General features: G+C 50.9%; 1 protein-coding gene across 4 annotated transcripts in view; it reads left to right on the top strand.

Annotated features, from left to right (window-relative positions):
- Nucleotides 1–24,160, top strand: part of LOC124015610 (adhesion G protein-coupled receptor L1-like) — a 278,324-nt gene that overhangs the window by 149,004 nt on the left and 105,160 nt on the right. The gene's annotated exons all lie outside the window — the stretch shown is intronic.

Here is a 24,160-nt window from a genome sequence, read left to right as displayed (position 1 = left end):
GGGAGACTGAGGATAGGGGAGACTGAGGGTAGGGCAGACTAAGGGTAGGGGAAACTGTGGATAGGGGAGACTGAGGGTAGGGGAGACTGAGGCAAGGGGAGACTGATGATAGGGGAGACTGAGGGTAGGGGAGGCTGAGGGTAGGGGAGACTGATGATAGGAGAGACTGAGGGTAGGGAAGACTGAGGGTAGGGGAGACTGAGGATAGGGGAGACTGAGGGTAGTGGAGTCTGAGGGTAGGGGAGACTGAGGATAGGGGAGACTGAGGGTAGCAGAGTCTGAGGGTAGGGGAGACAAAGGGTAGGGGAGACTGAGTGTAGGGGAAACTGAGGATAGGCGAGACTGAGGGTAGGGGAGACTGAGGATAGGGACAACTGAGGGTAGGGGAGACTGAGGATAGGGCGGACTAAGGGTAGGGGAAACTGTGGATAGGGGAGACTGAGGGTAGGGGAGACTGAGGGTAGGGGAGACTGATGATAGGAGAGACTGAGGGTAGGGAAGACTGAGGGAGGGGAGACTGAGGGGAGACTGAGGATAGGGGAGACTGAGGGTAGCAGAGTCTGAGGGTAGGGGAGACAAAGGGTAGGGGAGACTGAGGTAGGGGAAACTGAGGATAGGGAAGACTGAGGGTAGGGGAGACTGAGGATAGGGGAGACTGAGGTAGGGACACTGAGGATGGGGAGACTGAGGGTAGGGGAGACTGAGGCAAGGGGAGACTGATGATAGGGGAGACTGGGGGTAGGGGGGAGACTGATGATAGGGGAGACTGAGGGTAGGGAAGACTGAGGGTAGGGGAGACTGAGGATAGGGGAGACTGAGGGTAGGGGAGTCTGAGGGTAGGGAGACTGAGGATAGGGAGACTGAGGGTAGGGGAGACTGAGGATAGGGAAACTGAGGATAGGGGAGACTGAGGGTAGGGGAGACTGAGGCAAGGGGAGACTGATGATGGGGAGACTGAGGATAGGGAAGACTGAGGATAGGGGAGACTGATGGTAGGGGTGACTGAGGATAGGGAAGACTGAGGGTAGACTGGGGAGACTGAGGATAGGCGAGACTGAGGTTAGACTGAGGAGACTGAGGGTAGACTGGGGAGACTGAGGATATGGGAGACTGAGGATAGGGGAGACTGAGGGTAGACTGGGGAGACTGGGGAGACTGAAGGTAGACTGGGGAGACTGAGGGTAGACTGGGGAGACTGAGGATATGGGAGACTGAGGATAGGGGAGACTGAGGGTAGACTGGGGAGACTGAGGGTGAAGGGTTAGAACTGAAGGAGAAAAGGGAGAGGGACTGGGATAAGGGAGACTGAGAGGAAGGGGAGACTGAGATGGATCACATTGGGCTGTTGATGGAGGGATGGAAGAGGAAAGACTGAGGACAGAGGAGGACAGAGGAGATGTACAGTATATATATAAGACTAAATAACATCTGGTAAGACACAAAGGAGAATGAGGGTTTTCATCGGAGACTGTAAGCACGCAAATGGACCAACACAGACTGAGGATAGGGGAGACTCAGGGTTGTGGATCAGCGACAACAAGGTTAATGAAGGTCTAGATGCAGTGGCAGGGCTTGGACTCATCCCTCCTAACAGGCCTCTGGATGACTGCTTCTCTTCCAAACACTCATCTCACTGACAGTTGGTCTCCAATAAGGCTTTTCTCTCTCTCGCTCTCTGTCTATCTCTCTCCTCTTCTATCTGTCTCTCTCTTTTCCACCACTCTCTCCCCCAGTTGGTCTCTAATAAGTCTCTCTCTCTCTCTCTCTCTCTCTCTCTCTCTCTCTCTCTCTCTCTCTCTCTCTCTCTCTCTCTCTCTCTCTCTCTCTCTCTCTCTCTCTCTCTCTCTCTCTCTCTCTCTCTCTCTCTGGAAGACTGAGGACTCTCCCCCTCCAGGTGAGACTGACCCCCCTTTCTCTTTCTATAGCCCTTTAGAGACTCTCTATTCCACGGGGGACCAGTACGAAAAAACTATTAAAATGTATGCACTCACTACTGTAAGACTCTGTTATAAGAGCTTCTGGTAAATTACTAAAATGTAAATGGAATGTCTCTCCTCAGTGCCTCAGTCCTTCCTTCCCTGCTCTACCTGAGGTTCTCAGCTCTGCTATATTTATCTGAATCTGGGTAGGTCTGAGTCAGTGTCTACTGTATAGTGTTGGAGTTATGGTAGCACAGCTCCCATCCCTGGGGAAGATGAGGATAGTTTCCTGCTCTGTTCTGTTTCTGTTGGGCTGTCTGCATTTTATTTTGGGTCCGACCGGGCTGACTGCTGATGGCTGAGATAATTGAGGCTGGTACCAGGGCTGGCTGAGGGTAGTGGGAGACAGTTTGAGCACGGGAGACTCTATAAGAGAGTCCCTGAGGGTGTGGGAGACTGAGGATGGGAGACTGAGGGTAGTGTGAGTCTGAGGGTGGGAGTGTGTGTGGGGAGACTGTGTGTGTGTGTGTGTGTCTGAGGGTGTGTGTGTGACCAGAGAGTATAAAAGTGAGCTGGATGTGAGCTGCACTCAGGTCCCTAGTTAGAGAGTGGCTGAATGTGAGGTGAAGTCACTGAGGAGAGTGGAGATGTGAGGTGGAGACTGGAGGCTAGAGAGTGGCTGAATGTGAGGTGGAGTCAGGTCCCTAGGGAGTGGCTGAATGTGAGGTGGAGAGAGCTAGAGAGTGGCTGAATGTGAGGTGGAGTCAGGTCCCTAGGGGAGAGTGGCTGAATGTGAGGTGGAGTCAGGTCCCTAGGGAGAGTGGCTGAATGTGAGGTGGAGTCTGGTCCCTAGCTAGGGTGACTGAATGGGATCTGGAGTCCCTAGCTAGAGAGTGGCTGAATGTGAGGTGGAGACTGAGGAGTGGCTGAGTGTGATCTGAGTTAAGTCATTTACAGACATTTACAGGTCATTTAGCAGACGCTCTTATCCAGAGGACTTACAAATTGGTGCATTCACCTTAGACATCCAGTGGGACAGACTTAACAATAGTGCATCTAAAACTTAGGGGGTGGGGTGAGAGGGATTACTTAACTGAGGTATTCCTTAAAGAGGTGGGGTTTCAGGTGTCTCCGGAAGGGGTGATTGAGGCTGTCCTGGCGTCGTGAGGGAGTTTGTTCCACCATTGGGGGGCCAGGGAGAACAGTTTTGACTGGGCTGAGCGGGAGCTGACTTCCTAGTGGTAGGAGACTGAGCAGGCCAGAGGTGGATGAGAGTGCCCTTGAGGTGTAGGGGAGACTGGAGGTACTGAGGTGCCGAGACTGAGGCAAGACCATGGGGAGACTGGGCGAGGGAACTGGAAGCCAGTGGGAGACTGAGGGTAGACTGGGGAGACTGGGAAGGGAGACCTGACGGGTAGACGGGGGAGAGTTGAGGGTTTAATGGAGGCAGGGAGCCCAGACAGGAGTTGCAGTAATCCAGACGGGAGATGACAAGTGCCTGGAGGAGGGGAGGACACCTGTGTGAGGCAGATGGATCACATCTGGGTTGTAGAGCATGAACCTGGAAGGGATGAAGTTGAGAAAAGGGTGTTGTCCAGGACAGAGGTTCTTGGGCTCTGGGAGGAGGGACACAGTGGAGTTGTCAACCGTGATACTAAATAACGGGCAGTCCTTAAGACCCGGGAGGAAGAGCATGATTCGAGGTTCAGTTTGAGGTGGTGATCCGTCATCCACACTGATATGTCTGCCAGACATGCAGAGATGGATTCGCCACCTGGTCACAGAAGGGGAAAGGAGAAGATTAATTGTGTGTCGTCTGCATAGCAATGATAAGAGAGACCATGTGAGGTTATGACAGAGCCAAGTGACTTGGTGTATAGCGAGAATAGGAGAGGGCCAAGAACAGAGCCCTGGGGACACCAGTGGTGAGAGCGTACAACAAGGTTAATGAAGGTCTAATGAGTGGCAGGCAGATCATCTCGCCACGCCACCTCTCACTGACAGTTGGACTCCAATAAGGCGTGGGCCGCGCCGGAGATGCCCAACTCGGAGAGGGTGGAGAGGAGGTCTGATGGTTCACTCGAAGGCAGCCTAGATCTAGAAGGATGAGAGCAGAGGAGAGAGAGTTCTTTTCGGAGCCACTCCGTGATACAGAGGTTGGTCTCTGAATGACTAGTCTTGAAACCTGACTGATTTGGATCAAGAAGGTCATTCAGAGAGAGATAGCGGGAGAGCTGGCCAAGGACTCACGTTCAAGAGTTTTGGAGAGAAAAGAAAGAAGGGATACTGGTCTGTAATTGTTGACATCGGAGGGATCGAGTGTAGGTTTTTTCAGAAGGGGTGCAACTCTCGCTCTCTTGAAGACGGAAGGGACGTAGCCTCGGTCAGGGATGAGTTGATGAGCGAGGTGAGGTAAGGGAGAAGGTCTCCGGAAATGGTCTGGAGAAGAGAGGAGGGGATAGGGTCCAGCTCAGGTTGTTCTCTCTCTCTTCACTCTCGAGATTTCATCTGGAGAGAGAGGGGAGAAAGAGGTCAGAGCATAGGGTAGGGCAGTGTGAGCAGAACCAGCGGTGTCTTTCTATAGCAAACGAGGATCGGATAGACAGTCGACCTTCTTTTCAAAATGGTTGACGAAGTCATCTGCTATTCAGGGGGAGGAGAAGGTGGCAAAGAGCTCCTAGGGTTAAAGTATGCTTGGAATTTAGCGTGGTAGAAAGTGGCTCTTAGCAGCAGAGACAGAGGAGGAAAATGTAGAGAGGAAAATGTGAAAGGATGCCAGGTCCTCAGTGCCTCAGTCCATTTCCTTCGGCTGCCCGGAGCCCTGTTCTGTGAGCTCGCAATGAGTCATCGAGCCACGGAGCGGGAGGGGAGGACCGAGCCGGCCTGGAATAGGGGACTGAGAGTCAAGGGATGCAGAGAGGGAGGAGTCAGTGTCTGACAGAATCAGGAGATAGTGGGAGAAGGTTTGAGCGGAGGGAAGAGATGATAGGATGGAAGGAAGATGAGGAGCGAAGGTTTCCTGCATCTGTTCAGTGTGGGAGGTGTTGGATGAGAGCGAGAGGGAAAAGGATACAAGGCAGTGGTCGGAGACTTGGAGTTGCAATGAGGTTTGGAAGAACAGCATCTAGTAAAGATGAGGTCTGTATTGCCTGCCTTGTGAGTAGGGGGGAAGGTGAGAGGGTGAGGTCAAAGAGGAGAGGAGTGGAAAGAAGGAGGCAGGGCTGAGTCTGTAGACGTGGGGAGGAATTGCCCAGAACTTTGAGAGGTGAGCCTGTCTCAGGAAAGGAGCTTATCAAGGCATCAAGCTCATTGATGAACTCTCCGAGGGAACCTGGTGCGATAAATGATAAGGATGTTAAGCTTGAAAGGGCTAGTGACTGTGACAGCATGGAATTCAAAGGAGGCGATAGACAGATGGGTAAGGGGAGAAAGAGAGAATGACCACTTGGGAGAGATGAGGATCCCGGTGCCACCACCCCGCTAGAGAGTGGCTGAATGTGATCTGGAGTTACGTCCCTAGCTAGAGAGTGGCTGAATGTGAGGTGGAGTCTGGTCCCTAGCTAGAGAGTGGCTGAATGTGATCTGGAGTTACGTCCCTAGCTAGAGAGTGGCTGAATGTGAGGTGGAGTCTGGTCCCTAGCTAGAGAGTGGCTGAGTGTGATCTGGAGTTACGTCCCTAGCTGGAGAGTGGCTGAATGTGAGGTGGAGTCTGGTCCCTAGCTAGAGAGTGGCTGAATGTGAGGTGGAGTCTGGTCCCTAGCTAGAGAGTGGCTGGATGTGAGGTGGAGTCTGGTCCCTAGCTAGAGAGTGGCTGAATGTGAGGTGGAGTCTGGTCCCTAGCTAGAGAGTGGCTGAGTGTGATCTGGAGTTAAGTCCCTAGCTAGAGAGTGGCTGAATGTGAGGTGGAGTCTGGTCCCTAGCTAGAGAGTGGCTGAATGTGAGGTGGAGTCTGGTCCCTAGCTAGAGAGTGGCTGAATGTGAGGTGGAGTCTGGTCCCTAGCTAGAGAGTGGCTGAATGTGAGGTGGAGTCTGGTCCCTAGCTAGAGAGTGGCTGAATGTGAGGTGGAGTCTGGTCCCTAGTTAGAGAGTGGCTGAATGTGAGGTGGAGTCTGGTCCCTAGCTAGAGAGTGGCTGAATGTGAGGTGGAGTCTGGTCCCTAGCTAGAGAGTGGCTGAGTGTGATCTGGAGTCAGGTCCCTAGCTAGAGAGTGGCTGAATTTGAGGTGGAGTCAGGTCCCTAGCTGGATGTGAGCTGAATGTGGCCTGGAGTCAGGTCCCTAGCTAGAGAGTGGCTGAATGTGAGGTGGAGTCAGGTCCCTAGCTAGAGAGTGGCTGAATGTGAGGTGGAGTCAGGTCCCTAGCTAGAGAGTGGCTGAATGTGAGGTGGAGTCAGGTCCCTAGCTAGAGAGTGGCTGAATGTGAGGTGGAGTCAGGTCCCTAGCTAGAGAGTGGCTGAATGTGATCTGGAGTCTGGTCCCTAGCTAGAGAGTGGCTGAATGTGAGGTGGAGTCAGGTCCCTAGCTAGAGAGTGGCTGGATGTGAGGTGGAGTCTGGTCCCTAGCTAGAGAGTGGCTGAATGTGAGGTGGAGTCTGGTCCCTAGCTAGAGAGTGGCTGAATGTGAGGTGGAGTCTGGTCCCTAGCTAGAGAGTGGCTGAATGTGAGGTGGAGTCTGGTCCCTAGTTAGAGAGTGGCTGAATGTGAGGTGGAGTCTGGTCCCTAGTTAGAGAGTGGCTGAATGTGAGGTGGAGTCTGGTCCCTAGTTAGAGAGTGGCTGAATGTGAGGTGGAGTCTGGTCCCTAGCTAGAGAGTGGCTGAATGTGAGGTGGAGTCTGGTCCCTAGCTAGAGAGTGGCTGAGTGTGATCTGGAGTCAGGTCCCTAGCTAGAGAGTGGCTGTCCCTAGCTGGATGTGAGCTGATGTGGCCTGGAGTCAGGTCCCTAGCTGGAGAGTGGCTGAATGTGACCTGGAGTCAGGTCCCTAGCTGGATGTGAGCTGAATGTGGCCTGGAGTCAGGTCCCTAGCTGGATGTGAGCTGAATGTCGCCTGGAGTCAGGTCCCTAGCTAGAGAGTGGCTGAATGTGAGGTGGAGTCAGGTCCCTAGCTAGAGAGTGGCTGAATGTGACCTGGAGTCAGGTCCCTAGCTAGAGAGTGGCTGAATGTGAGGTGGAGTCAGGTCCCTAGCTGGATGTGAGCTGAATGTCGCCTGGAGTCAGGTCCCTAGCTAGAGAGTGGCTGAATTTGAGGTGGAGTCAGGTCCCTAGCTGGATGTGAGCTGAATGTCGCCTGGAGTCAGGTCCCTAGCTAGAGAGTGGCTGAATTTGAGGTGGAGTCAGGTCCCTAGCTAGAGAGTGGCTGAATTTGAGGTGGAGTCAGGTCCCTAGCTAGAGAGTGGCTGAATGTGACCTGGAGTCAGGTCCCTAGCTGGATGTGAGCTGAATGTCGCCTGGAGTCAGGTCCCTAGCTAGAGAGTGGCTGAATTTGAGGTGGAGTCAGGTCCCTAGCTAGAGAGTGGCTGAATGTGACCTGGAGTCAGGTCCCTAGCTAGAGAGTGGCTGAGTGTGATCTGGAGTCAGGTCCCTAGCTAGAGAGTGGCTGGATGTGATCTGGAGTCAAGTCCCTAGCTAGAGAGTGGCTGAGTGTGATCTGGAGTCAGGTCCCTAGCTGGAGATTGGCTGAATGTGAGGTGGAGTCTGGTCCCTAGTTAGAGAGTGGCTGAATGTGAGGTGGAGTCAGGTCCCTAGCTAGAGAGTGGCTGAATGTTAGGTGGAGTCTGGTCCCTAGCTAGAGAGTGGCTGAATGTGAGGTGGAGTCAGGTCCCTAGCTAGAGAGTGGCTGAATGTGAGGTGGAGTCAGGTCCTTAGCTAGAGAGTGGCTGAATGTTAGGTGGAGTCAGGTCCCTAGCTGGAGAGTGGCTGAATGTGAGGTGGAGTCAGGTCCCTAGCTGGAGATTGGCTGAATGTGAGGTGGAGTCAGGTCCCTAGCTAGAGAGTGGCTGAATTTGAGGTGGAGTCAGGTCCCTAGCTGGAGAGTGGCTGGATGTGAGGTGGATTCAGGTCCCTGGCAAGAGAGTGGCTGAATGTGACCTGGACTCAGGTCCCTAGCTGGATGTGAGCTGAATGTGGCCTGGAGTCAGGTCCCTAGCTGGAGAGTGGCTGAATGTGATCTGGAGTCAGGTCCCTAGCTGGAGATTGGCTGAATGTGGCCTGGAGTCAGGTCCCTAGCTGGAGAGTGGCTGAATGTGATCTGGAGTCAGGTCCCTAGCTGGAGAGTGGCTGAATGTGGCCTGGAGTCAGGTCCCTAGCTGGAGAGTGGCTGAATGTGATCTGGAGTCAGGTCCCTAGCTGGAGATTGGCTGAATGTGATCTGGAGTCAGGTCCCTAGCTAGAGAGTGGCTGAGTGTGATCTGGAGTCAGGTCCCTAGCTAGAGAGTGGCTGAATTTGAGGTGGAATCAGGTCCCTAGCTAGAGAGTGGCTGGATGTGATCTGGAGCCAGGTCCCTAGCTAGAGAGTGTGTGTGCGCCATGAGGTTAGGGAGAGTGTGTTCAGCGCAGTAGTGTGTGTGTATACTGTATGTGTGTGTGAGCATGTGCCTTAGTGTAGGCGTGCATGTCTATACGTGTGTGTGCATGTGTGCATGTGTGAATATGTGTGTGTGTGTGTTTGTGTGTGTCTTGCAGGTGTGCCCGTGTGTGTCCATGAGAGTGTCTGCGTGTGTGTTTACATCTCTTTGGGTGATGTAATGTTCTGGTGTGTGCTGTAATTGGGTTCAGTTGGAGTGTTGGGGCGCTGCAGTCATAGAAAGAAAGGCTGTGATGAGGGGAGAGGCTCAGGAAGATGACTCTTCCCAGTTAAGGGAGAGTATGTTTGTCTTTCTTTCTTCTCCTTTACTTTGTTTCTCTGACCTTGTGTCTTTACATCCAATAAAGGTCCATTGTTGTTACATTCTTCTTGATGGTTTCTCTCTCTCTCTCTGGTTGACTAGGTTTGCTCAGAGTGGATGTGTGTCATTTTGCGCTGCTTTGTGTTTTGACCCCATGGCATGACTGGTGACTCCCCATTCAGTCTGGTCTCATCTCATCCTGTCTCGTCCTGTCCCATCTCATCCTGTCTGATCTCGTCCTGTCCTGGCTTGGCCTGGCTCTGGAGCGAGGTTTACATGTCGCCCTGCGGTCCTCCCAGCTTCCTACTCCTCTGGTTGAGCGCTGGCTGGATGTGACAGCTGTGGCCGTTGTGCCTGAGCTCTTCTGTGGTGACGGGCCACGCTTGTCAGGCCCGTTGCGCTAACTGGTTCTGCTCAGGCACTATGCTAATATGCTAACAAAGATTGTGTATTTAAAGAAAGGAAGATCACTCACTCTCCATGTTGAGAGTTGTCTCCTCTAATCAATGACTGTAACACACAGCCTCACCAGGAGGATCTGACCTAGAAGTCATGAGAGACTTTAGGCCGAGGCTCATCTCGAAAAACTGGAAGGCTAGACTACAATGTCAATGCTAACTAAGGCTCTTGTCTAGGCTGCAATATTATGCTAACAGGATTAGCTCTAAACTACAGTGCTCCTCTACCATATTATACTAGCTAATACACTAGGCTACAGTGGTAATACTAATGAGCAGCAAGGTGATTAGGAGATGATGACCGCTGGAGCAGCTAGACGGGCTGAGAGAGGATGATCACATGGAGGCCCAAACAGACAGACAGACAGACAGACAGACAGACAGACAGACAGACAGACAGACAGACAGACAGACAGACAGACAGACAGACAGACAGACAGACAGACAGACAGACAGACAGACAGACAGACAGACAGACAGACAGACAGACAGACAGACAGACAGACAGACAGACAGACAGGGCTGAGAGAGAATTATCACATGGAGGCCCAGCCAACCAGACAGTCTGCCCTGGGGCCTGGGATTCTATAATCTCCTAAAGAGGCTCAATGGCAGACACTGAGACACGCACACACACCATCACAGTGTCTGTCCAGTGTCTGTCTGGAAGGCCAGAGGTTCACCCTGAATCAGTCCCAAAAAATCAACATAGACAGAATGTCTGTCAGTGGCGTCACACCCAAGGTCAAAATAAAGCTGCTTTCAATTGGATTCCCAAATGTTTCTATGTTTGACTTTGAAAGAGTCTCATGTGTAGTACCAAAATGTGTAGTACCAAAATGTGTAATACCAAAACTTTTTTGTAAAAATTGTCACATACATACACATGGTTAGCAGATGTTAATGCGAGTGTAGCGAAATGCTTGTGCTTCCAGTTCCGACAATGCAGTAATAACCAACGAGTAATCTAACCTAACAATTCCACAACTACTACTTTATACACACAAGTGTAAAGGGATGAAGAATATGTACATAAATATATATGAATGAGTGATGGTACAGAACGGCATAGGCAAGATGCATTAGATGGTATAGAGTACTGTATATTCATATGAGATGAGTAATGTAAGGTATATAAACATAAAGTGGCATAGTTTAAAGTGGCTATTGATACATGTATTACATAAAGATGGCAAGATGCAGTAGATGATATAGAGTACAGTATATACATATACATATGAGATGAGTAATGTAGGGTATGTAAACATCATATTAAGTGGCATTGTTTAATAAAGTGGCTAGTGATATATTTTTTACATCAATTTCCATCAATTCCCATTATTAAACTGAACTGGAGTTGAGTCAGTATGTTGGCAGCAGCCACTCAGTGTTAGTGGTGGCTGTTTAACAGTCTGATGGCCTTTTTCAGTCTCTCGGTCCCTGCTTTGATGCACCTGTACTGACCTAGCCTTCTGGATGAAAGCGGGGTGAACAGGCAGTGGCTCGGGTGGTTGATGTCCTTGATGATCTTTATGACCTTCCTGTGACATCAGGTGGTGTAGGTGTCCTGGAGGGCAGGTAGTTTGCCCCCGGTGATGCATTGTGAAGACCTCACTACCCTCTGGAGAGCCTTACGGTTGTGGGCGGAGCAGTTGCCATACCAGACGGTGATACAGCCCGACAGGATGCTCTCAATTGTGCATCTGTAGAAGATTTCTGAATGCTTTTGGTGACAAGCCAAATTTCTTCAGCCTCCTATGGTTGAAGAGGCGCTGCTGCGCCTTCTTCACAATGCTGTCTGTGTGGGTGGACCAATTCAGTTTGTCTGTGATGTGTATGCCGAGGAACTTGAAACTTACGACCCTCTCCACTACTGTCCCATCGATGTGAATAGGGGGTGCTCCCTCTGCTGTTTCCTGAAGTCCACAATCATCTCCTTTGTTTTGTTGACGTTGAGTGTAAGGTTATTGTCCTGACAACACACTCCGTGGGCCCTCACCTCCTCCCTGTAGGCCGTCTCGTCGTTGTTGGTAATCAAGCCTACCACTGTAGTGTCGTCTGCAAACTTGATGATTGAGTTGGAGGCGTGCGTGGCCACGCAGTCGTGGGTGAACAGGGAGTACAGGAGAGGGCTCAGAACGCACCCTTGTGGAGCCCCAGTGTTGAGGATCAGCGGGGTGAAGATGTTTTCACCTACCCTCACCACCTGTGGGCGGCCCGTCAGGAAGTCCAGTACCCAGTTGCACAGGGCGGGGTCGAGACCCATCTGAGCTGTAGTCGATGAACAGCATTCTCACATAGGTATTCCTCTTGTCCAGATGGGTTAGGGCAGTGTGCAGTGTGGTTGCGATTGCGTCGTCTGTGGACCTATTGGTAAGCAAATTGGAGTGGGTCTAGGGTGTCAGGTAGGGTGGAGGGGATATGGTCCTTGACCAGTCTCTCAACACACTTCATGATGACGGAAGTGAGTGCTACAGGGCGGTTGTCGTTTAGCTCAGTTACCTTAGCTTTCTTGAGAACAGGAACAATGGTGGTCCTCTTGAAGCATGTCGGAACAGCAGACTGGGATAAGGATTGATTGAATATGTCCGTAAACACACCAGCCAGCTGGTCTGCACATGCTCTGAGGACGCGGCTTGGGATGCCGTCTGGGTCTGCAGCCTTGCGAGGGTTAACACGTTTAAATTTTCTCACGTCGGCTGCAATGAAAGGAGAGCCCGCAGGTTTTGGTAGCGGGCCTTGTCAGTGGCACTGTATTGTCCTCAAACCGAGCAAAAAAGTTAGTTAGTCTGTCTGGGAGCAAGACATCCTGGTCCGCGACGGGGCTGGTTTTCTTTTTGTAATTCGTGATTGACTGTAGACCCTGCCACATACCTCTTGTGTATGAGCCGTTGAATTGCGACTCAATGCGGAACATATTGTCACGGCTTTCTTCCTGGGAAGGAGAGGCGGACCAAAACGCAGCGTGGTTCTGGCGGATCCTGGCTGAATGGCGGCCCTTGCGGATCCTGGCTGAACGGCGGCGCTGGCGGATCCTGGCTGAACGGCGGCTCTGGCGGATCCTGGCTGAATGGCGGCTCTGGTGGATCCTGGCTGGCCGGCGGCTCTGGCGGATCCTGGCTGGCGGGCGGCTCTGGAGGATCTTGGCTGACCGGCGGCTCTGGAAGATCCTGGCTGACCGGCGGCTCTGGAAGATCCTGGCTGACCGGCGGCTCTGGCGGATCCTGGCTGGCGGGCGGCTCTGGAGGATCCTGGCTGACCGGCGGCTCTGGAAGATCCTGGCTGCCCTGCGGCTCTGGAAGATCCTGGCTGACCGGCGGCTCTGGAAGATCCTGGCTGACCGGCGGCTCATGACAGATGGGAGACTCTGGCGGCTCATGACAGACGGGAGACTCTGGCGGCTCATGACAGACGGGAGACTCTGGCGGCTAATGACAGACGGGAGAGTCTGGCGGCTCTGGACAGACGGGAGACTCTAGCAGCTCTGGACAGACGGGAGACTCTAGCAGCTCTGGACAGATGGGAGACTAGCAGCTCTGGACAGACGGGAGACTCTATCAGCTCTGGACAGACGGGAGACTCAAGCAGCTCTGGACAGACGAGGCACACTATAGGCCTGGTGCGTGGTGCCGGCGCTGGTGGTACTGGGCCGAGGACACGCACCTCAGGGCGAGTGCGGGGAGGAGGAACAGGGAGTACTGGGCTCTGGACACGCACAGGAAACCTGGTGCAGGGGGCTGCCACCGGAGGGTTGGTGCGTGGAGGTGGCACTGGATAGACCGGACCGTGCAGGCACACTGGAGCTCTTGAGCACCGAGCCTGCCCAACCTTACCTGGTTGAATGCTCCCGGTCGCCCTGCCAGTGCGGCGCGGTGGAATAGCCCGTACTGGGCTGTCCGGGCGAACCGGGGACACCATGCGTAAGGCTGGTGCCATGTACGCCGGCCCAATGAGATGCACTGGAGACCAGATGCGTAGAGCCGGCTTCATGACATTTGGCTCGATGCCCACTCTAGCCCGGCCGATCCGAGGAGCTGGAATGTGCTGCACTGGGCTATGCACCTGCACTGGAGACACCGTGCGCTCCACAGCATAACACGGTGCCTGCCCGGTCTCTCTCGCTCTCCGGTAAGCACAGGAAGTTGGCGCAGGTCTCCTAACTGGCTTCGCCATACTTCCTGTGTGCCCCTCCCCCAATACATTTTAGGGGCTGACTCTCGGGCTTCCTACTGCGCCGCCGTGCTTCCTACTGCGCCGTACTCCATTCTCCTGTAACCCTCCTTGCACTGCTCCAGCGAATCCCAGGTGGGCTCTCTTCCCAAGTCGTATAGTCCAGATTTAGCTCCCAAGTCCAATAATCCTGACATCGCTGCTCCTCCTGCCGCTGCCTGTCACCACGCCGCTTGGTCCTGTTGGTGGGTGATTCTGTCACGGCTTTCTTCCTGGGAAGGAGAGGTGGACCAAAACGCAGCGTATTTTGGTTCATGGTTCTTTAATAAGACAACTCAAACATGAACAAACTACAAAACAATAACAGTCCTAACTGGTGCATAAAACACAAAGACAGGAAAGAGAGTCAACAATAAACACCTGCCTCTGACTGAGAACCAATCTAGGCAACCATAGACTTACCTAGACACCTAAACTGAACACAACCCAATAAATCTACAAAAACCCCTAGACAAGACAAAACACAAAAATCACCCATATCACACCCTGGCCTAACCAAAATAATAAAGACAACAAAGATAACTAAGGCCAGGGCGTGACACATATCCCAATCCACGTGATTGAAGCAGTCTTGAAGCGTGGAATCAGATTGGTCGGACCAGCGTTGAACAGACCTGAACGCGGTTGCTTCCTGTTTTAGTATCTGTCTGTAGACTGGAAGCAACAAAATGGAGTCGTGGCCAGCTTTTCCGAAAAGAGGGCGGGGGAGGGCCTTATATGCATTGCGGAGGTTAGAATAACAATGATCCAGGGTATTACCAGCCCTGGTAGCACAATCGACATGCTGATAGAATTTAGGGAGTCTTGTTTTCAGATTAGCCTTGTTAAAATCCCCAGCTACAATGAATGCAGTTTCAGGATATGTGGTTTCCAGTTTACATAGAGTCAAATAAAGTTTGTTCAGGGCCATCGATGTGTCTGCTTGGATGGGGGGAATATACAGTGGGGCAAAAAAGTATTTAGTCAGCCACCAATTGTGCAAGTTCTCCCACTTAAAAAGATGAGAGAGGCTTGGAATTTTTATCATAGGTACACTTCAACTATGACAGACAAAATGAGAAAAAAAAATCCAGAAAATATTACCAGAAAGATGGTTGTTTCTGTCGTCGCGATGTGTGAAGAAACCAGCTGGCTGCACCGATTCCGTTAGCGTCTCTCGAGTGAGCCATGTGTCCGTGAAGCAAAGAACGTTACAGTCTCTGATGTCTCTCTGGAATGCTACCCTTGCTCGGATTTCATCAACCTTGTTGTCAAGAGACTGGACGTTGGTGAGTAGTATGCTCGGGAGCGGTGCGCGATGTGTCCGTCTCCGGAGCCTGACCAGAAGACCGTTTCGTTTGCCCCTTTTTCAGCGTCGTTGTTTTGGGTCGCCGGCTGGGATCCGATCCATTGTCCTGGGTGGTGGGAAAAACACAGGATCCGTTTCGGGATAGTCATATTCCTGGTCGTAATGATGATGATTTGACGTTGCTCTTATATTCAGTAGTTCCTCCCGATGGTATGTAATGAAACCTAAGATCACCTGGGGTACCAATGTAAGAAATAACACGTAAAAAAAAACAAAATACTGCAGTTTCCTAGGAACGCGAAGCGAGGCGGCCATCTCTGTCAGCGCCGGAAGTAAAATGTGTAGTACCAAAATGTGTAGTACCAAAATGTGTAGTACCAAAACGTGTAGTACCAAAATGTGTAGTACCAAAATGTGTAGTACCAAAACGTGTAGTACCAAAACGTGTAGTACCAAAACGTGTAGTACCAAAATGTGTAGTACCAAAACGTGTAGTACCAAAATGTGTAGTACCAAAATGTGTCGTACCAAAATGTGTCGTACCAAAATGTGTAGTACCAAAATGTTTAGCACCAAAATGTGTAGTACCAAAATGTGTCGTACCAAAATGTGAAACATTAATAAAAGTACCAACACTACAGTACCAACACTACCCTACTGTAAGTCGCCCTGGATAAGTGCATCTGCTATATTACTGAAATGTAAATGTAGATAAGGTCAGAAAGTTTTATATTTTCCAGATTGTTTATATCTCTAAGTTTGATTAAATCTCTCCTTGACTGTCTCTCTCTGTCTGTCTGTCTGTCTGTCTGTCTGTCTGTCTGTCTGTCTGTCTGTCTGTCTGTCTGTCTGTCTGTCTGTCTGTCTGTCTGTCTGTCTGTCTGTCTGTCTGTCTGTCTGTCTGTCTGTCTGTCTGTCTGTCTGTCTGTCTGTCTGTCTGTCTGTCTGTCTGTCTGTCTGTCTGTCCGCCCTTCCATCTGTCCAAGGCCTTGTGTGTCTGTGTTCTTGCAGTGTCAGCGTCTGAGTCACTGTGTCTGTGTTATTATCTGAGAGACCTATAGTGTCCCTCTCCCCTCTGCCCCCCCTGGCTTTAATTACACTGTTCGGATAATGAGTCAAATCCAATCAGACTTGTCTCTCTCTCTCTCCTCCACTCTTCATTAGTATGTTGGTCCCATTATGGAGCCACCAGTCTGATCCTTACTAACACCAGCCGCCCTGGAATGACATGACACCTCCCTCACCCGCCTGGTGTGTGTGTGTGTGTGTGTGTGTGTGTGTGTGTGTGTGTGTGTGTGTGTGTGTGTGTGTGTGTGTGTGTGTGTGTGTGTGTGTGTGTGTGTGTGTGTGTGTGTGTGTGTGTGTGTATTTGGAAGGTAAAGGGTACTTTTGTGTGTATTTAAGTGTGTTTCCTTTGTACATTGTTCTGTACTAACATGTTGTTTTGTCAGCTATACTGTGTCTTTTCTTAATATTTGTGCATAATGGACTTTAACGTAAATACTACTCTCCTCCACCAGCTTGTTAACTGTACACTCATTGTGTGTGAGTGCACATTACACTATGTTAGTCATTGCTCACACTCTGTAGTGGAGCAATGTTTTTAATCCAACCTTTGTTACGTGGTTGCTGTGAGAGACGCTCCAATTCAAATAGTATAACTGTGCCTACAGAAAGAGATAAGTGACTGTGTGTTTGGCTGAAGAGGCCCAGAAACATCGATGGATTCCTGCAGAGTGAAGGACACATGTAGCCTGTAGCAGGCTGGCTTATCACATCAAACCCCCAGAAGAACCACATATTTACACATTCCTAGACACACACACACACACGCATGCATGCACACACACACACATACACGCATGCATGCACATACACACACACACACACACGCATGCATGCACACACACTCGGTGATAAAATCTGCTCTCCGTCGTCTTTTTAATCACATTTCCACATAATCAAAGGTCTATTGAACGACTACTAAACTACTTTACTGTATGTATCAGGGTTGTGGGGTGGTCCATTCCATTCCAATTCATGAACTGAAATAGCCCAAAATCAAATAAAATGTTCAATCTATGAATGAAATTTAAACCAGTCTTCTTTATTGAGTTCAAATGGAATTCACCCTGATCTTAGCAAATCAAACTCTCAATCAGAATGACGCTATGACAGAAACAGACAGGATAAGAGAGGATATGGAAGTCTATGAACAGGAAGTTGTAGTGTGTTTTTTGGTAGAATATGAACATATATATATATATATATATATATTTGATGTGGCCACCCAGTGTGGTTTAATGTCCCATTTCCATTCTGTTCTGTATAATGTCTACAGTGTGATGAGGGGAATGGGGTCTGGACTCCTGCAGTCTGGCTCAGTTCTGCTCTCCTGGTCACCACTGTGTAATGATCTAATCACTGGCCAGCTGTATGGAGATGTGTACTTACACCACAAGGATCCTATACTGAACTATACACTCTGTGTGTGGGTTACTGTGTGTGTGTGTGTGTGTGTGTGTGTGTGTGTGTGTGGGGGGGGGTTACTGTGTGTGTGTGGGGGGGTTACTGTGTATGTATGTGTGTGTGTGTGGGGGGGGTTACTGTGTATGTGTGTGTGTGTGTGTGGGGGTTTACTGTGTGTGTATGTGTGTGCGTGGGGGCGGGGCGGGGTTACTGTGTGTGTGTGTGTGGGGGTTACTGTGTATGTATGTGTGTGTGGGGGGGTTACTGTGTATGTGTGTGTGGGGGGTTTACTGTGTGTGTATGTGTGTGTGTGGGGGGGGGGGTTACTGTGTGTGTGTGGAGGGGGTTACTGTGTGTGTGTGTGGGGGGGGGGGTTACAGTGTGTGTGTGGGGGGGTTTACTGTGTGTGTGTGTGTGTGTGTGGGGGGGGGGGTGTTACTGTGTGTGTGTGTGGGGGGGGTTACTGTGTGTGTGTGTGTGGGGGGGGGGTTCCTGTGTGTGTGTGTGTGGGGGGTTACTGTGTGTGTGGGGGGGGTTACTGTGTGTGTGTGGGGGGGGGGTTACTGTGTGTGGGGGGTTGCTGTGTGTGTGTGGGGGGGTTACTGTGTGTGTGTGAGTGGGGGGGGGTTACTGTGTCTGTGTGTGTGGGGGGGTTACTGTGTCAGTGTGTGTTACTGTGTGTGGGTTACTGTGTGTGTGTGTGGGGGGTTACTGTGTGTGTGTGGGGGGTTACTGTGGGGGGGGGTTACTGTGTGTGTGTGTGTGTGGGGGGGGGTTACTGTGTGTGTGGGGGGGGGGGGGTTACTGTGTGTGTTTGTGGGGGGGTTGTGTGTGTGTGGGGGGTTACTGTGTGTGTGTGGGGGGGGGTTACTGTGTGTGTGTGGGGGGGGGGTTACTGTGTGTGTGTGGGGGGTTACTGTGTGTGTGTGTGGGGGGGTTACTGTGTGTGTGTGGGGGGTTACTGTGTGTGTGTGTGTGTGTGGGGGGGGTTACTGTGTGTGTGTGGGGGGGGGGGGTTACTGTGTGTGTGTGTGTGGGGGGGGGTTACTGTGTGTGTGTGTGGGGGGTTACTGTGTGTGTGTGGGGGGTTACTGTGTGTGGGGGGTTACTGTGTGTGTGTGGGGGGAGGTTACTGTGTGTGTGTGGGGGGGGGTTACTGTGTGTGTGTGGGGGGGGGTTACTGTGTGTGTGTGTGTGGGGGGGTTACTGTGTGTGTGTGGGGGGGGGGGGGGGTTACTGTGTGTGTGAGTATGTGTGTGGGGGGTTACTGTGTGTGTGTGGGGGGGGGGGTTACTGTGTGTGCGTGTGGGGGGGTTACTGTGTGTGTGGTGGGGGGGGGTTACTGTGTGTGTGTGTGTGTGTGTGTGTGTGGGGAGGGGGGGGTTACTGTGTGTGTGTGTGGGGGGTTACTGTGCGTGTGTGGGGGGGGGGGTACTGTGTGTGTGTGTGGGGGGGTACTGTGTGTGTGTGTGGGGGGTACTGTGTGTGTGTGTGGGGGGTGTGTGTGTGTGTGTGGGGGGTTACTGTGTGTGGGGGGGGGTACTGTGTGTGTGGGGGGTTACTGTGTGTGTGGGGGGGGGGGGTTACTGTGTGTGTGGGGGGGGGTTACTGTGTGTGTGTGGGGGGGGGGGGTTACTGTGTGTGTGTGGGGGGGGGGGGGTTACTGTGTGTGTGTGTGTGGGGGGTTACTGTGTGTGTGTGTGTGTGTGTGGGGGGGGTTACTGTGTGGGGGGGGGTTACTGTGTGTGTGTGTGTGTGGGGGGGGGGGGTTACTGTGTGTGTGGGGGGGTTACTGTGTGTGTGTGTGGGGGGGTTACTGTGTGTGTGTGTGGGGGGGGGGGTTACTGTGTGTGTGGGGGTTACCGTGTGTGTGTGGGGGGGGGGGTTACTGTGTGTGTGTGGGGGGGGTGTTACTGTGTGTGTGTGTGTGTGGGGGGGGGTTACTGTGTGTGTGGGGGGTTACTGTGTGTGTGTGTGGGGGGGATCATGTGGGCACAGAATGCATTCAATGACTACATATTTCAAATTTAATTAATTCTTTGCTCACACAACCACCACCAAAACTCTATGTACCTACGGGCCAATTTGCACATGTTTACATAGTCTTTTCAAAACTGTTAAACTTGTTCAAAACCTAAAATGTGTGTGTGGAGGGGGGTTACTGTGTGTGTGTGTGGGGGGGGGGGTTACAGTGTGGTGTGGGGGGTTTACTGTGTGTGTGTGTGTGTGTGGGGGGGTGTTACTGTGTGTGTGTGTGGGGGGGGGGGGGGGTTACTGTGTGTGTGTGTGTGGGGGGGGGGGGGGTTCCTGTGTGTGTGTGTGGGGGGGGGTTACTGTGTGTGTGTGGGGGGTTACTGTGTGTGTGTGGGGGGGGGGTTACTGTGTGTGTGTGGGGGGTGTGTTACTGTGTGTGGGGGGGTTACTGTGGTGTGTGTGTGGTGGGGGGGGGGTTACTGTGTCTGTGTGTGTGTGGGGGGGGTTACTGTGTCTGTGTGTGTGGGGGGGGGGGGGGGTTACTGTGTGTGGGGGTGTGGGGGGGGGTTACTGTGTGTGGGGGGGGGGGTTACAGTGTGTGTGTGTGGGGGGGTTACTGTGTGTGTGTGGGGGGGTTACTGTGTGTGTGTGGGGGGGGGGGTTACTGTGTGTGTGTGGGGGGGTTACTGTGTGTGTGTGTGGGGGGGGGTGTGGGGGGGTTACTGTGTGTGTGTGGGGGGGGGGGTTACTGTGTGTGTGTGTGTGTGGGGGGTTACTGTGTGTGTGTGTGGGGGGGTTACTGTGTGTGTGGGGGGGGTTACTGTGTGTGTGTGTGTGGGGGGGTTACTGTGTGTGTGTGGGGGGGTTACTGTGTGTGTGGGGGGGTTACTGTGTGGGGGGGGTTACTGTGTGTGTGTGTGGGGGGGGGGTTACTGTGTGTGGGGGGTTACTGTGTGTGTGTGTGTGTGTGTGGGGGGGGGGGGGGTTACTGTGTGTGTGTGTGTGTGGGAGGAGGAGGGGGGTGTGTGTGTGTGGGGGGGTGCGTGTGTGTGGGGGGGGGGTACTGTGTGTGTGTGTGGGGGGGTTACTGGGGGGGTGTGTGTGTGTGGGGGGGTTACTGTGTGTGGGGGGGGTTACTGTGTGTGTGTGGGGGGGTGTGTGTGGGGGGGGGGGGTTACTGTGTGTGTGGGGGGTTACTGTGTGTGTGTGTGTGTGGGGGGGGGTTACTGTGTGTGTGTGGGGGTTACTGTGTGTGTGTGTGGGGGGGGGGGTTACTGGGGGGGTTACTGTGTGTGTGGGGGGGTTACTGTGTGTGTGGTGGGGGGGGGGTTACTGTGTGTGTGTGGGGGGGGTTACTGTGTGTGTGGGGGTTACTGTGTGTGTGGGGGGGTTACTGTGTGTGTGTGTGGGGGGGGGATCATGTGGATCATTTTTCATTGCTTTGGCACAGAATGCATTCAATGACTACATATTTCAAATTTAATTAATTCTTTGCTCACACAACCACCACCAAAACTCTATGTACCTACGGGCCAATTTGCACATGTTTACATAGTCTTTTCAAAACTGTTAAACTTGTTCAAAACCTAAAATAACACAACATTTAATAAGACAGCAATTTGCTACATTTCTTAAGTAATACAGTATTGAAATATATTCCAAATCTAAAAAATGAAATACTATCAAAACAATTAGACCAACCACAGCTGATTCCCATTGTAGCTGAACACCTACCCAGGTGTTGGTCTTTCATTTTCATTACCATCTATACAAAAGGGGACATCTTTGGAATAATACTGTACTGCAATATAAACATGGACCCAGCCAGAGATAGAGAAGTGGCTGACAGGAAGAAGAGTGGCTGTAAGAGGGAGAGGGAGAGGAGTACGTATGCATGGTGGAAGAAGACTGAGAGGAAGAAGAGGGGCTGTGAGAAGGAGAGGGAGAGGAGTACGTATGCATGGTGGAAGAAGACTGAGAGGAAGAAGAGTGGCTGTGAGAAGGAGAGGGAGAGGAGTACGTATGCATGGTGGAAGAAGACTGAGAGGAAGAAGAGTGGCTGTGAGAAGGAGAGGGAGAGGAGTACGTATGCATGGTGGAAGAAGACTGAGAGGAAGATCAAGAGCTGTAGTCTCAGATGAGATTAGGGCCACTATAATTGATCATGTAATAAATCATGATCATCATCTCACTCTCCACTCCTCAACCCCATAGAGGAATTATTTTCCTCATGAAGGTGGAAGGTTTATGACCACCATCCACATGATCAAATGTCCCTCCTGGAAGCAATGAATGCTGGATGCCTGGACATATCTGCAGAAGACTGCCAGGGATGGACCAGGCATGCCAAAATATTATTTCCTAGGTGTATTGCCCAAGATGACATAAGATGTGATGTGGATGAGAACCTGTGGCCAAATGCAGAAGACAAGGTTGACTAGCATTGCATCTGTATCTGTATTGGTAGATGGTGTATATACAAATTGTTATATTTTGGAATCACTCAATGCCAAAAAATGACATAAAACATATTGAAACATATTGCAATATGTCTGATTCATTCCTGTAACATATCCTGCAGTGAATTCTAAACAGAAGAGAGGTGTCATTCTTGTTTTGTAAAAAAACGTAACTAACGAAAACATTGTGTAATGCTACCTGTTGTTAGTGTTTTTTAGGTCATTGTTTTATGACTGACAAAGTGTGCTTGCTGGGTGACAACCTTTGCTAGTGTATGGAGGAATGAGTTGATTTGAGACATGTATGAAGTGTTTTGGTAGTTTTAGTTCATTTTGGATATGAAATGAACTGCTGTGCAAAGCTGAAAGTTGGTTAGGAGAACTGTGTGAAGAGAAAACGTGACTTAAGTATTGAGAAATGTGTCCTAGCGATTGTAAAAAACTGTAATAGTAAATGGCTCAAGTAAAAGTGAAAGTGACCCAGTAAAATACTACTTGAGTAAAGGTCTAAAAGTATTTGGTTTTAAATGTACTTAAGTATCAAAAGTAAATGTAATTGCTAAAATATACATAAGTATCAAAAGTAAAAGTATAAATAATTTCAAATTCCGTATATTAGGCAAACCAGGCAGAACGATTTTCTGTTCTTTTTATTTACGGATGTTCAGGGGCTTCAACACTCAGACATCATTTACATGTGAAGCATTTGTGTTTAGTGAGTCTGCCAAATCATAGGCAGTAGGCATGACCAGGGATGTTCTCTTGATAAATGTGTGAATTAGACCATTTTCCTGTCCTGCTAAGCATTCAAAATGTAACGAGTACTTTTTGTGTGTGTGTGTGTGTGTGTGTGTGTGTGTGTGTGTGTGTGTGTGTGTGTGTGTGTGTGTGTGTGTGTGTGTGTGTGTGTGTGTGTGTGTGTGCGTGTGCGTGTGCGTGTGCGTGCGCGTGTGCATGTGCATGTGTCTGTCTCTCTGACTGTGTGTGCGTGGGCGACTATGCATGCATTTATTAGAATGTTTGTGATCGAGAGAGAGAGTGTGAACCATCTGTGTTCCTAATATGAATGTGTTTTTGCCGTCTTTGTCTGGTTGTGTTTTTATAAGGCCGTTACGAAGAAATATTATGCTGGTGAGGCATAAAGGATTTTAAATAAATTTGATCTGGCTATTCAGCCTTAATGTCCTTAGTTACACTGACACAACATTAACCAAGTAATGCAGCTGCATGAATGAGTGGCGTTTAGAAATATGAGCTAGTCTCAATGCAGTGAGTCATGTAGCTGCAGCTACACAGCATCTCTGGAAATGACTGGCATTGACGTTGACCCTTACGGGCACATTTCCTGAATGGATAGACTGAAGTCTAATTCACCCAGAGCCTCATTATCAACTGCCAAGGAAAACAGGCATGTTCTGTTCTGTGTGTTCCAGCACTGAGAGAAGAGACAGTGTCTCCTAGTCTAGTCTCTAATACAGCCTGCTTTATTCAGTCATTTTAATTAATTATATCAATAAGCCAGCATAGAACCCAGTTTTTCGCCATCCTGCCTTTCTCAACTGCTACTACAGTCTGGTCAGGGGAGTATAAGAGGGCTAAGTAGGTGAGGAGAGCAGCAGCTTTTTAAAGTTCTCTTGTCAAATCTGGTTGGTTGGAGATAGCTAGCTTTGACTCTGAGATAAACTGAGAGAATGGGACCGATCAAAGAAAGTGTCATGCAGGTGAATGAGGACCCAAAAGCGACTTGGCGAAAACAGAGTCTTTAATCCAGTAAAGTAAATCTACAAACATAAGACATAATTCCACTCGTAATGACGAGAACAGACTGGAGACTCGATCAAGAACTGCAGGTTGCCTCGGGAAGGCACTAGAACATAGCAGACTCAGACACCTGCTCACCACGCAGCATCTGAGGGAAACACGACACGACAGGGCGATACACAGACACAGCACGGTGAACAATAGACAAGGATCCGACAGGGCAGAAACGGAAAACAAGGGGAGAAATAGGGACTCTAATCAGGGAAAAAAGATAGGGAGCAGGTGTGGGAAGACTAAATGATTGATTAGGGGAATAGGAACAGCTGGGAGCAGGAACGGAACGATAGAGAGAAGAGAGAGAGGAAGAGAGAGAGAAAAAGGGGAACGAACCTAAAAAGACCAGCAGGGGGAAAACGAACAGAGGGAAAAGCAAAATGACAAGACAATCTAAGACAAAACATGACAGTACCCCCCCCACTCACCGAGCGCCTCCTGGCGCACTCGAGGAGGAATCCTGGCGGCAACGGAGGAAATCATCAATAAGTGAACGGTCCAGCACGTCCCGAGACGGAACCCAACTCCTCTCCTCAGGACCGTAACCCTCCCAATCCACTAAGTATTGGTGACCCCGTCCCCGAGAACGCATGTCCATGATCCTACGTACCTTGTAAATAGGTGCGCTCTCGACAAGGACGGGAGGGGGGAGGGAAGACGAACGGGGGT

Source organism: Oncorhynchus gorbuscha, linkage group LG26 (genome assembly GCF_021184085.1).
Source record: "Oncorhynchus gorbuscha isolate QuinsamMale2020 ecotype Even-year linkage group LG26, OgorEven_v1.0, whole genome shotgun sequence".
NCBI classification, from domain to species: domain Eukaryota; kingdom Metazoa; phylum Chordata; class Actinopteri; order Salmoniformes; family Salmonidae; genus Oncorhynchus; species Oncorhynchus gorbuscha.
Note: the sequence above shows the minus strand (reverse complement) of the source record. Positions and strands in the feature narration are given on the sequence as shown.